Here is a 12,133-nt window from a genome sequence, read left to right on the forward strand (position 1 = left end):
TAGGTTGGCTAGACTTTATTGGGCGTTCCATATTGCCCACTAGCAACCGTTCTGAGGTCACCATCAAGAGAGCAGTGATGATTCATTGCATTATGCTTGGAAAAGAAGTGGAGGTCCATCATGTGATTGCTTGTGAGATCTACACAATTGCAAATAAGAATTCCACTGAAGCCAAATTGGCTTATCCAAGCCTGATCTCCTTGCTCTGTAAAGAGGCTGGGGTGAAGATGGGAGTAGATGAGTTCATACCCATTGAACACCCAATCACCAAGAAGTCAATGGAAGGACAAGTGCAAGACAACTCTATCAAGAGGAGGGCGCAGGAATTCCTCCCTGAATTCCCAAGAATTGACTACTGGACCAGCCTAGAAGCATCTATCACCAAGTTGCAAGAGACTATGGAGCAACTGAAGGAAGAACAGCAGAATCAGAACTGCATGCTCTGCAAATTGCTGAAGGAACAAGAGAAGCAGGGGCGTGAACTCCAAGAGTTGAAACGCCAAAAGCTCTCCTCTCAAGCTGAGGGAGCATCCACTTCTCAAAATCAAGGTTGTTGAGTCCTAACTCTGTGAAAATCTCTATCATTAGGAGCCTATGTTTTTGCGTTTTCTTTTTTCTTTTGTTTTGTTTTCTATTTTTATTTTTTAGTCTTATATCTATTTTTGAGTCTAGTTCTTAATTCATAATTAATAAAATTGAAATTTTATGCCTTAAAGATATGAATGTCCTATGAATCCATCACTTCTCTTAAATGAAAAATGCTTTAATCACAAAAGAACAAGAAGTACAGGATTTCGAAATTTATCCTTGAAACTAGTTGAATTAGCTTGATGTGGTGACAATACTTTTTGTTTTCTGAATGAATGCTTGAACAGTGCATATGTCTCTTGAATTTGTTGTTTTGAGAATGTTAAAATTGTTGGCTCTTGAAAGAATGAGGAAAAAGAGAACTGTATTGAGGATCTAAAAATCATTAGATTGATTCTTGAAGCAAGAAAAAGCAGTGGATACAAAAAAAAATATTTTCGAAAAAAAAAGAGAGAAAAGAAAAAGAAAAAGAAGGAAATAAAGTTGTGATCCAAGGCAACAAGAGTGTGCTTAAGAACCCTGGACACCTCTAATTGGGGACTCTAGCAAAGCTGGGTCACAATCTGAAAAGGTTTACCCGATTATGTGTCTGTGGCATGTATGTATCCGGTGGTAATACTGGAAGACAGAGTGCTTTGGGCCACAGCCAAGACTCATACACTGGCTATGTTCAAGAATCATTATACTTAACTAGGAGAATCAATAACACTATCTGAGTTCTGAGTTCTTATAGATGCCAATCATTCTGAACTTCAAAGGATAGAGTGAGATGCCAAAACTGTTCGGAGGCAAAAAGCTACTAGTCCCGCTCATCTAATTGGAGCTAAGTTTCCTTGATATTTTGGAGTCTATAGTATATTCTCTTCTTTTTATCCTATTTTGATTTTCAGTTGCTTGGGGACAAGCAACAATTTAAGTTTGGTGTTGTGATGAGCGGATAATTTGTATGCTTTTTGGCATTGTTTTTAGTATGTTTTTAGTATGATCTAGTTAGTTTTTAGTATATTTTTATTAGTTTTTAGCTAAAATTCAATTTTCTGGACTTTACTATGAGATTGTGTGTTTTTCTGTGATTTCAGGTATTTTCTGGCTGAAATTGAGGGTCCTGAGCAAAAATCTGATTCCGAGACCAAAAAGGACTGCAGATGCTGTTGGATTCTGACCTCCCTGCACTCGAAATGGATTTTCTGGAGCTACAGAAGCCCAATTGGCGCGCTCTCAATGGCGTTGGAAAGTAGACATCCTGGGCTTTCCAGCAATATATGATAGTCTATACTTTGCCCAAGATTTGATGGCCCAAACCGGCGTAGCAATTCGGCCTCAGAAATTCCAGCGTTTAACACTGGAACTGGCATGAAACTTGGAGTTAAACGCCCAAACTGGCATGAAAGCTGGCGTTTAACTCCAGAAAAGGTCTCTACACGAAAATGCTTCATTGCTCAACCCAAGCACACACCAAGTGGGCCCGGAAGTGGATTTTTAAGTCATTTACTCATCTCTGTATACCCTAGGCTACTAGTTTACTATTAATAGGATCATTTGACATTGTATCTGTACCTCATGACACTTTACACGTTTTCTTTGTGTACTTTCCACGGCATGAGTCTCTAAACCCCATGGTTGGGGGTGAGGAGCTCTGCTGTGTCTTGATGGATTAATGCAACTACTACTGTTTCTCATTCAATCATGCTTGCTTCCATTCTAAGATAATACTTGTTCTTAACCCGGATGAATGTGATGATCCGTGACAATCATCATCATTCTCAACTATGAACGCGTGCTTGACAACCACCTCCGTTCTACCTTAGATTAAGTAGTTATCTCTTGGGTTCTTTAACCGAAATCTTCGTGGTATAAGCTAGAATTGATGGCGGCATTCAAGAGAATCCGGAAGGTCTAAACCTTGTCTGTGGTATTCTGAGTAGGATTCAATGATTGAATGACTGTGACGTGCTTCAAACTCCTAGCAGGCGGGGCGTTAGTGACAGACGCAAAAGAATCACTGGATTCTATTCCGGCCTGACCGAGAACCGACAGATGAATTCCGCGTGCTGTGACAGAGCATATGCAATCGTTTTCACTGAGAGGATGGGAGGTAGCCATTGACAACGGTGAAACCCTACATACAGCTTGCCATGGAAGGAGACTTGCGTGTTTGAAGAAGAAGACAGTAGGAAAGCAGAGATTCAGAAGATGGAGCATCTCCAAACCTCAACCTATTCTCCATTACTGCAAAACAAGTAATCATTTCATGTTCTTTAGCTTTTCACAATCAATCCTGATAGTTTCTGATATCCTGACTAAGATTTACAAGATAACCATAGCTTGCTCCAAGCCGACAATCTCCGTGGGATCGACCCTTGCTCACGCAAGGTATTACTTGGACGACCCAGTGCACTTGCTGGTTAGTTGTGCGGGGTTGCAAAAGTGTGATTGCAATTTCGTGCACCAACCTCCCTACACCAAACTTAGAGTTTGAATGTGGGGGTTTAACACCAAACTTAGAAGTTGGTTGTGGCCTCCCAACACCAAACTTAAAGTTTGACTGTGGGGGCTCTGTTTGACTCTGTTTTGAGAGAAGCTCTTCATGCTTCCTCTCCATGGTGACAGAGGGATATCCTTGAGCCTTAAACACAAAGGATTCTTCATTCACTTGAATGATCATTTCTCCTCTATCAACATCAATCACAGCCTTTGTTGTGGCTAGGAAGGGTCTGCCAAGGATGATGGATTCATCCATGCACTTCCCAGTCTCTAAGACTATGAAATCAGCAGAGATGTAATGGTCTTCAACTTTTACCAGAACATCCTCTACAAGTCCATAAGCTTGTTTTCTTGAGTTGTCTGCCATCTCTAGTGAGATTCTTGCAGCTTGCACCTCAAAGATCCCTAGCTTCTCCATTACAGAGAGAGGCATGAAGTTTACACTTGACCCTAGGTCACACAAGGCCTTCTTGAAGGTCATGGTGCCTATGGTACAAGGTATTGAAAACTTCCCAGGATCCTGTCTCTTTTGAGGTAATTTCTGCCTAGACAAGTCATCCAGTTCTTTGGTGAGCAAAGGGAGTTCATCCTCCCAAGTCTCATTTCCAAATAACTTGTCATTTAGCTTCATGATTGCTCCAAGGTATTTAGCAACTTGCTCTTCAGTGACATACTCATCCTCTTCAGAGGAAGAATACTCATCAGAGCTCATGAATGGCAGAAGTAAGTCCAATGGAATCTCTATGGTCTCATTTTGAGCCTCAGATTCCCATGGTTCCTCATTGGGGAACTCATTGGAGGCCAGTGGACGTCCATTGAGGTCTTCCTCAGTGGCGTTCACTGCTTCTCCGTCCTCTCCAAATTCGGCCATGTTGATGGCCTTGCACTCTCCTTTTGGATTTTCTTCTGTATTGCTTGGAAGAGTACTAGGAGGGAGTTCAGTAATTTTCTTGCTCAGCTGACCCACTTGTGCCTCCAAATTTCTAATGGAGGACCTTGTTTCAGTCATGAAACTTTGAGTGGTTTTGATTAGATCAGAGACCATGGTTGCTAAGTCAGAGGTATTCTGCTTAGAACTCTCTGTCTGTTGCTGAGAAGATGATGGAAAAGGCTTGCTATTGCTAAACCTGTTTCTTCCACCATTATTGTTGTTGAAACCTTGTTGAGGTCTCTGTTGATCCTTCCATGAGAGATTTGGATGATTTCTCCATGAAGGATTATAAGTGTTTCCATAGGGTTCTCCCATGTAATTCACCTCTTCTATTGAAGGGTTCTCAGGATTATAAGCTTCTTCTTCAGATGAAGCTTCCTTAGTACTGCTTGCTGCATTTTGCATTCCAGACAGACTTTGAGAAATCATATTGACTTGTTGAGTTAATATTTTATTCTGAGCCAGTATGGCATTTAGAGTGTCAATCTCAAGAACTCCTTTCTTCTGATTGGTCCCATTGTTCACAGGATTCCTTTCAGAAGTGTACATGAATTGGTTATTTGCAACCATTTCAATCAGCTCTTGAGCTTCTGTAGGCGTCTTCTTCAGATGAAGAGATCCTCCAGCAGAGCTATCCAAAGACATCTTGGATAGTTCAGAGAGACCATCATAGAAAATTCCAATGATGCTCCATTCAGAAAGCATATCAGTGGGACACTTTCTGATGAATTGTTTGTATCTTTCCCAAGCTTCATAGAGGGACTCTCCTTCCTTCTGTCTGAAGGTTTGGACTTCCACTCTAAGCTTACTCAATTTTTGAGGTGGAAAGAACTTTGCCAAGAAGGCATTGACTAGCTTTTCCCAAGAGTTTAGGCTTTCTTTAGGTTGTGAGTCCAACCATATTCTAGCTCTGTCTCTTACAGCAAAAGGGAATAGCATAAGTCTGTAGACCTCAAGGTCAACCCCATTAGTCTTGACAGTGTCACAGATTTGCAAGAACTCAGCTAAAAACTGATGAGGATCTTCCAATGGAAGTCCATGGAACTTGCAATTCTATTGCATTAGAGAAACTAATTGAGGCTTAAGCTCAAAGTTGTTTGCTCCAATGGCAGGGATAGAGATGCTTCTCCCATAGAAGTCGGGAGTAGGTGCAGTAAAGTCACCCAGCACCTTCCTTGCATTATTGGCATTGTTGTTATTTTCGGCTGCCATGGGTTCTTCTTCTTTGAAGATTTCTGTTAGGTCCTCTACAGAGAGTTGTGCCTTGGATTCTCTTAGCTTTCGCTTCAAGGTCCTTTCAGGTTCAGGATCAGCCTCAACAAGAATGCTTTTGTCCTTGCTCTTTCTCATAAGAAAGAGAAGAGAACAAGAAAATGTGGAATCCTCTATGTCACAGTATAGAGATTCCTTGAGGTGTCAGAGGAAAAGAAAAATAGAAGGCAGAAGTAGAAAATTCGAACTTATCAAAGAAGATGGAGTTCGAATTTTGCATTAAGGAATAGTGTTAGTCCATAAATAGAAGGATGTGAGAAGAGGGGAAGTAATTTTCGAAAATCAAGTAAAAGATTTTGAAAACATTTTGAAAAACACTAATTGATTTTCGAAAATAAAAGTGGGAAAGAAATCAAGTGATTTTTGAAAAAGAATTTGAAATTAGAAATCAAAAAGATTTGATTGAAAGTTATTTTGAAAAAGATGTGGTTAAGAAGATATGATTGGTTTTAAAAAGATGTGATTGAGAAGATATGATTTGAAAAACATTTTTAAAAAAAATTTGATTTTGAAAATTAATGACTTGGCTATCAAGAAAAGATATTATTCAAACATTAAACCTTTCTCAACAGAAAAGGCAACATACTTGAAATGTTGAATCAAATCATTAATTGATAGCAAGTATCTTTGAAAATAGAAAGAAATTGAATTTGAAAAAGATTTGATTGAAAAGATATGATTTGAAAAAGATTTGATTTTGAAAAGATTTTGAAAACTTAAAAAAATTTGCATTGAAAACAAAAATCTTCCCTCTTGTGCCATCTTGGCGTTAAACGCCCAGAATGGTGCACATTCTGGCGTTTAACGCCCAAAACTCTACCCTTTTGGGCGTTAAACGCCCAACCAGGCACCCTGGCTGGCGTTTAAACGCCAGTCTGTCCTTCTTCACTGGGCGTTTTGAACGCCCAGCTTTTTCTATATAATTCCTCTGCTGTATGTTCTGAATCTTCAATTCTCTGTATTATTGACTTGAAAAGACACAAATTAAAAATATTTTTGGATTTTTAATAGTGAGGAATAATCAAAATGCAACTAAAATCAAATAATAATGCATGCAAGACACCAAACTTAGCAATTTGTATACTACTGACACTAATGAGAATGCATATGAGACACATAAACCCTCAAGTCAAGAGAATTTAAAAATCAGAGCAATGAAATCATCAAGAAGAACTTGAAGATTAATGAAGACACATGCATGAATGCAAAAGGAGCAGAAACATGCAATTGACACCAAACTTAAAATGAGAATAGAGTCTCAACAGGAAAAATATTTTTGGTTTTTATGATTTTGTAAATTTTTTTTGTGCTTTTTCGAAAATTAAGTGGAAAAAGAAAATAAAGATACCAAAATTCTTAATGAGAATCCCAGGAATCATGCAATGTTAGTCTAAAGCTTCAGTCTAAAGGAATTAGACATGGCTGAACAAGCTTCAGCAGGACATTGCATTCAAGAGCTAAATTGATGAAAATCAATCATCTTTGGTGATGATAAGAACATCACCTTGAAACACTAGAATTCATTCTTAAGAACTCTGAAGAAAAAAATACCTAATCTAAGCAACAAGATGAACCGTCAGTTGTCCATACTCGAACAATCCCCGGCAACAGCGCCAAAAACTTGGTGCTGTTGCCGGATCAGAAATTTGGCACTGATGTTACCGGACCAAAAGCTTGCTGAAAACTCGAACAATCCCCGGCAACGGCGCCAAAAACTTGGTATGCGAAATTGTGATCAATACTTTTCACAACACAAATAATCCCCGGTGATGAATCCAAAAACTTGGTGTTCAATACCATGGCATAAACACAACTTCGCACAACTAACCAGCAAGTGTACTGGGTCGTCCAAGTAATAAACCTTACGCGAGTAAGGGTCGATCCCACAGAGATTGTTAGTATGAAGCAAGCTATGGTCACCTTGTAAATCTTAGTCAGGCAGACTCAAATGGATATGAATGATGATATACGAATAAAACATAGAGATAAAGATAGAGATACTTATGTAATTCATTGGTAGGAATTTCAGATAAGCGTATGAAGATGCTTGTCCCTTCCGTCTCTCTGCTTCCATACTGTCTTCATCCGATCCTTCTTACTCCTTTCCATGGCAAGCTTATGCAAGGGTTTCACCGTTGTCAGTGGCTACCTCCCATCCTCTCAGTGGAAATGTTCAACGCACCCTGTCACGGCACGGCTATCCATCTGTCGGTTCTCAATCAGGCCGGAATAGAATCCAGTGATTCTTTTGCGTCTGTCACTAACGCCCTGCCTTCAGGAGTTTGAAGCTCGTCACAGTCATTCAATCATTGAATCCTACTCAGAATACCACAGACAAGGTTAGACCTTTCGGATTCTCTTGAATGCCGCCATCAGTTCTAGCCTATACCACGAAGACTCTAATCTCACGGAATGGCTGGCTCGGTTGTCAGGCGAGCACTCGGTTGTCAGGCGATCAACCATGCATCGTGTATCAGGAATCCAAGAGATATTCACCCAATCTAAGGTAGAACGGAGGTGGTTGTCAGGCACACGTTCATAGGTGAGAATGATGATGAGTGTCACGGATCATCACATTCATCAAGTTGAAGAACAAGTGATATCTTGGAACAAGAACAAGCGGAATTGAATAGAAGAACAATAGTAATTGCATTAATACTCGAGGTACAGCAGAGCTCCACACCTTAATCTATGGTGTGTAGAAACTCCACCGTTGAAAATACATAAGAACAAGGTCTAGGCATGGCCGAATGGCCAGCCTCCCAAAGAGGGTTCAATCATAAAAACATGATCAAAAGCTCCAAATACAATAGTAAAAGGTCCTATATATAGAGAACTAGTAGCCTAGGGTGTACAGAGATGAGTAAATGACATAAAAATCCACTTCCGGGCCCACTTGGTGTGTGCTTGGGCTGAGCATTGAAGCATTTTCGTGTAGAGACTCTTCTTGGAGTTAAACGCCAGCTTTTATGCCAGTTTGGGCGTTTAACTCCCATTCTTGTGCCAGTTCCGGCGTTTAACGCTGGGAATTCTGAGGGTGACTTTGAATGCCGGTTTGGGCCATCAAATCTTGGGCAAAGTATGGACTATCATATATTGCTGGAAAGCCCAGGATGTCTACTTTCCAACGCCGTTGAGAGCGCGCCAATTGGGCTTCTGTAGCTCCAGAAAATCCGCTTCGAGTGCAGGGAGGTCAGAATCCAACAGCATCTGCAGTCCTTTTGAGTCTCTGAATCAGATTTTTGCTCAGGTCCCTCAATTTCAGTCAAAAAATACCTGAAATCACAGAAAAACACACAAACTCATAGTAAAGTCCAGAAAAGTGAATTTTAACTAAAAACTAATAAAAATATACTAAAAACTAACTAGATCATACTAAAAACATACTAAAAACAATGCCAAAAAGCGTACAAATTATCCGCTCATCAGAAGTCCATGGAACTTTCAATTCTGTTGCATTAGAGAAACTAATTGAGGCTTAAGCTCAAAGTTGTTTGCTCCAATGGCAGGGATAGAGATGTTTCTCCTATAGAAGTCGGGAGTAGGTGCAGTAAAGTCACTCAGCACCTTCCTTGCATTGTTGGTATTGTTGTTGTGTTCAGCTGCCATGGGTTCTTCTTCTTTGAAGATTTCTGTTAGGTCCTCTACAGAGAGTTGTGCTTTAGCTTCTCTTAGATTTCGCTTCAAGGTCCTTTCAGGTTCAGGGTCAGCCTCAACAAGAATGCTTTTATCTTTGCTCCTGCTCATATGAAAGAGAAGAGAACAAGAAAATATGGAATCCTCTATGTCACAGTATATTGATTCCTTTAGGTGTCAAAGGAAAAGAAGAATAGAAGGAGGAGGTAGAAGAAGAATTCGAACTTATCAAGAGAGATGGAGTTCGAATTGTTGATAGTGGAGGAGTATTAGTCCATAAATAGAAGGATGTGAGAAGAGGGGAAGAATTTTTGAAATTAAAGTAAAAGATTTTAAAATAATTAAAAGAAATTTTGAAAATTTGATTGATGATTTTCGAAAACTAAGATTGAGAAAGAAATAAAGTGATTTTTGAAAAAGATTTTGAAATTAGAAATCAAAAAGATATGATTTGAAAACTATTTTGAAAAAGATGTGATTAAAAAGATATGATTGAAAAACAATTTAAAAAGATTTGATTTTTTTAAAATTAATGACTTGGCTAACAAGAAATTTAAAAGATATGATTCAGACATTAAACCTTTCTCAACAGAAAAGGCAACATACTTGAAATGTTGAATCAAATCATTAATTGTTAGCAAGTATTTTTGAAAATGGAAAGAAATTGATTTTGAAAATATATGATTGAAAAGATATGATTTGAAAAAGATTTGATTTTAAAAAATTATGGAAACTTGAAAAAAAATTTGAATTAAAAACAAAATCTTCCCTCTTGAGCCATCTTGGCGTTAAACGCCCAGAATGGTATCCATTCTGGCACCCTTTTGGGCGTTAAACGCCCAGCCAGGTATCCTGGCTGGCGTTTAAACGCCAGTTTTCCTTCTTCACTGGGCGTTTTGAACGCCCAGCTTTTTCTGTGTGATTCCTCTACTGTATGTTCTGAATCTTCAATTCTCTATATTATTGACTTGAAAAGACACATATTAAATTTTTTTTTGAATTTTTAATAATGAGGAATAATCAAAATGAAACTAAGATCAAATAAACAATGCATGCAAGACACCAAACTTAGAAGTTTGTATACTACTGACACTAACAAATTGAAAATGCATATGAGAAATAACAAAATACTTAAGACAAGAGAATTTAAATATCAGAGTAAGGAAATCATCAAGAACAACTTGAAGATCAATGAAGACACATGATTGAATTCGAAAAATGCAAGAAGAACAGAAACATGCAATTGACACCAAACTTAAAATGAGACACTAGACTCAAACAAGAAACATAAAATATTTTTGATTTTTATGACTTTGTAATTTTTTTTAGATTTTTCGAAAATTATGTGGAAAAAGAAAATAAGGATATCAAAATTCTTAATGAGAATTCCAAGAATCATGCAATGTTAGTCCAAAGCTTCAGTCTAAAAAGATTAGACATGGCTAGCCAAGCTTCAGCAGGACATTACATTCAAGAGCTAAATTGATGAGAATCAATCAGCTTTGGTGATGATAAAAATATCACCTTGAAACTCTAGAATTCATTCTTAAAAATTCTGAAGAAAAATACCTAATCTAAGCAACAAGATGAACCGTCAGTTGTCCAAACTCAAACAATCCCCGGCAACGGCGCCAAAAACTTGGTGCATGAAATTGTGATCATCAATGGCGCCATCAACATAGTACGCTCAATTGCGTCTGTCACTAACGCCCAGCCTTCAGGAGTTTGAAGCTCGTCACAGTCATTCAATCCTCGAATCATACTCAGAATACCACAGACAAGGTTTAGACCTTCCGGATTCTCTTGAATGCCGCCATCAATTCTAACTTATACCACGAAGATTCTGATTAAGGAATCCAAGAGATAAACATTCAAGCCTTGTTTGCTTGTAGAACGGAAGTGGTTGTCAGGCACGCGTTCATAAGTGAGAATGACGATGAGCGTCACATAATCATCACATTCATCATGTTCTTGGGTGCGAATGAATATCTTAGAACAAGAAGGAGCTAAATTGAATAGAAGAACAATAGTAATTGTATTAACACTCGAGGTACAGCAGAGCTCCACACCTTAATCTATGGTGTGTAGAAACTCCACCATTGAAAATACGTAAGAACAAGGTCTAGGCATGGCCGAATGGCCAGCCTCCTATAATTTAAGAACTAGACGTCCAAAGATGATCCTCAGATCTAAAGTGATCAAAAGATTCCAGGATGTAAAATACAATAGCAAAAGGTCCTATTTGTAGATAACTAGTAGCTTAGGGTTTACAAAAATGAGTAAATGACATAAAAATCCACTTCCGGGCCCACTTGGTGTGTGCTTGGGCTGAGCATTGAAGCTTTCATGTGTAGAGACTTTTCTTGGAGTTAAACGCCAGCTTTTGTGCCAGTTTGGGCGTTTAACTCCCATTCTTGTGCCAGTTCCGGCATTTAACGTCGGGCAGTCTTGAGCTGATTTGGAACGCCGGTTTGAGCCATCAAATCTCGGGCAAAGTATGAACTATTATATATTGCTGGAAAGCCCATGATGTCTACTTTCCAACGCAATTGAGAGCGTGCCAATTGGGCTTCTTTAGCTCCAGAAAATCCACTTCGAGTGCAGGGAGGTCAGAATCCAACAGCATCTGCAGTCCTTTTCAGCCTCTGAATCAGATTTTTGCTCAGGTCCCTCAATTTCAGCCAGAAAATACCTGAAATCACAGAAAAACATACAAACGCATAGTAAAATTCAGAAAAGTAAATTTTAACTAAAAACTAATAAAAATATAATAAAAACTAACTAAAACATACTAAAAACAATGCCAAAAAGCGTATAAATTATCCGCTCATCAGATGTCAATGCTAATCTTTTATGACATTTGTATCACATTTGCATTGATATGCACTTATATTGTCTTTCATTACCCACACTCTCTCCCCCATTATTGCAATTTTTGTACTATTCATATGCCATTTGCTTTTACTGTTTTCTCACTTGCATGCTGTAACTACCATGTAGTTGAGAACCTCATTATTAATTGGCATTAACCCAACCCATATTTTATTTATTTTCACATCTTTGTTTGTGGGTTATTCTTCTTTCTTTTTCTCTTCTTTCAGGTTGGCCACCAAGAAGGGGAATGGAAGAGCTTCTGAATGGGGAGACAAGCAAGCCCATATGCACATTCTTTAAAGAAAGCGCCGCAGTTATAGCTCACCACCCCTATCCACTTGTACATCT

The 12,133-nt window shown here is 38.7% G+C and overlaps 1 non-coding gene across 1 annotated transcript; it reads left to right on the forward strand.

The window, feature by feature from the left end:
• Positions 1-4,702: 4,702 nt before the first annotated feature.
• Positions 4,703-4,810, forward strand: LOC112799046 (small nucleolar RNA R71). Its single transcript, XR_003200634.1, has one exon. It is a non-coding gene; the product is annotated as a small nucleolar RNA R71 (small nucleolar RNA).
• Positions 4,811-12,133: the final 7,323 nt, after the last annotated feature.

Source organism: Arachis hypogaea, chromosome 4, assembly GCF_003086295.3.
Source record: "Arachis hypogaea cultivar Tifrunner chromosome 4, arahy.Tifrunner.gnm2.J5K5, whole genome shotgun sequence".
NCBI lineage: Eukaryota > Viridiplantae > Streptophyta > Magnoliopsida > Fabales > Fabaceae > Arachis > Arachis hypogaea.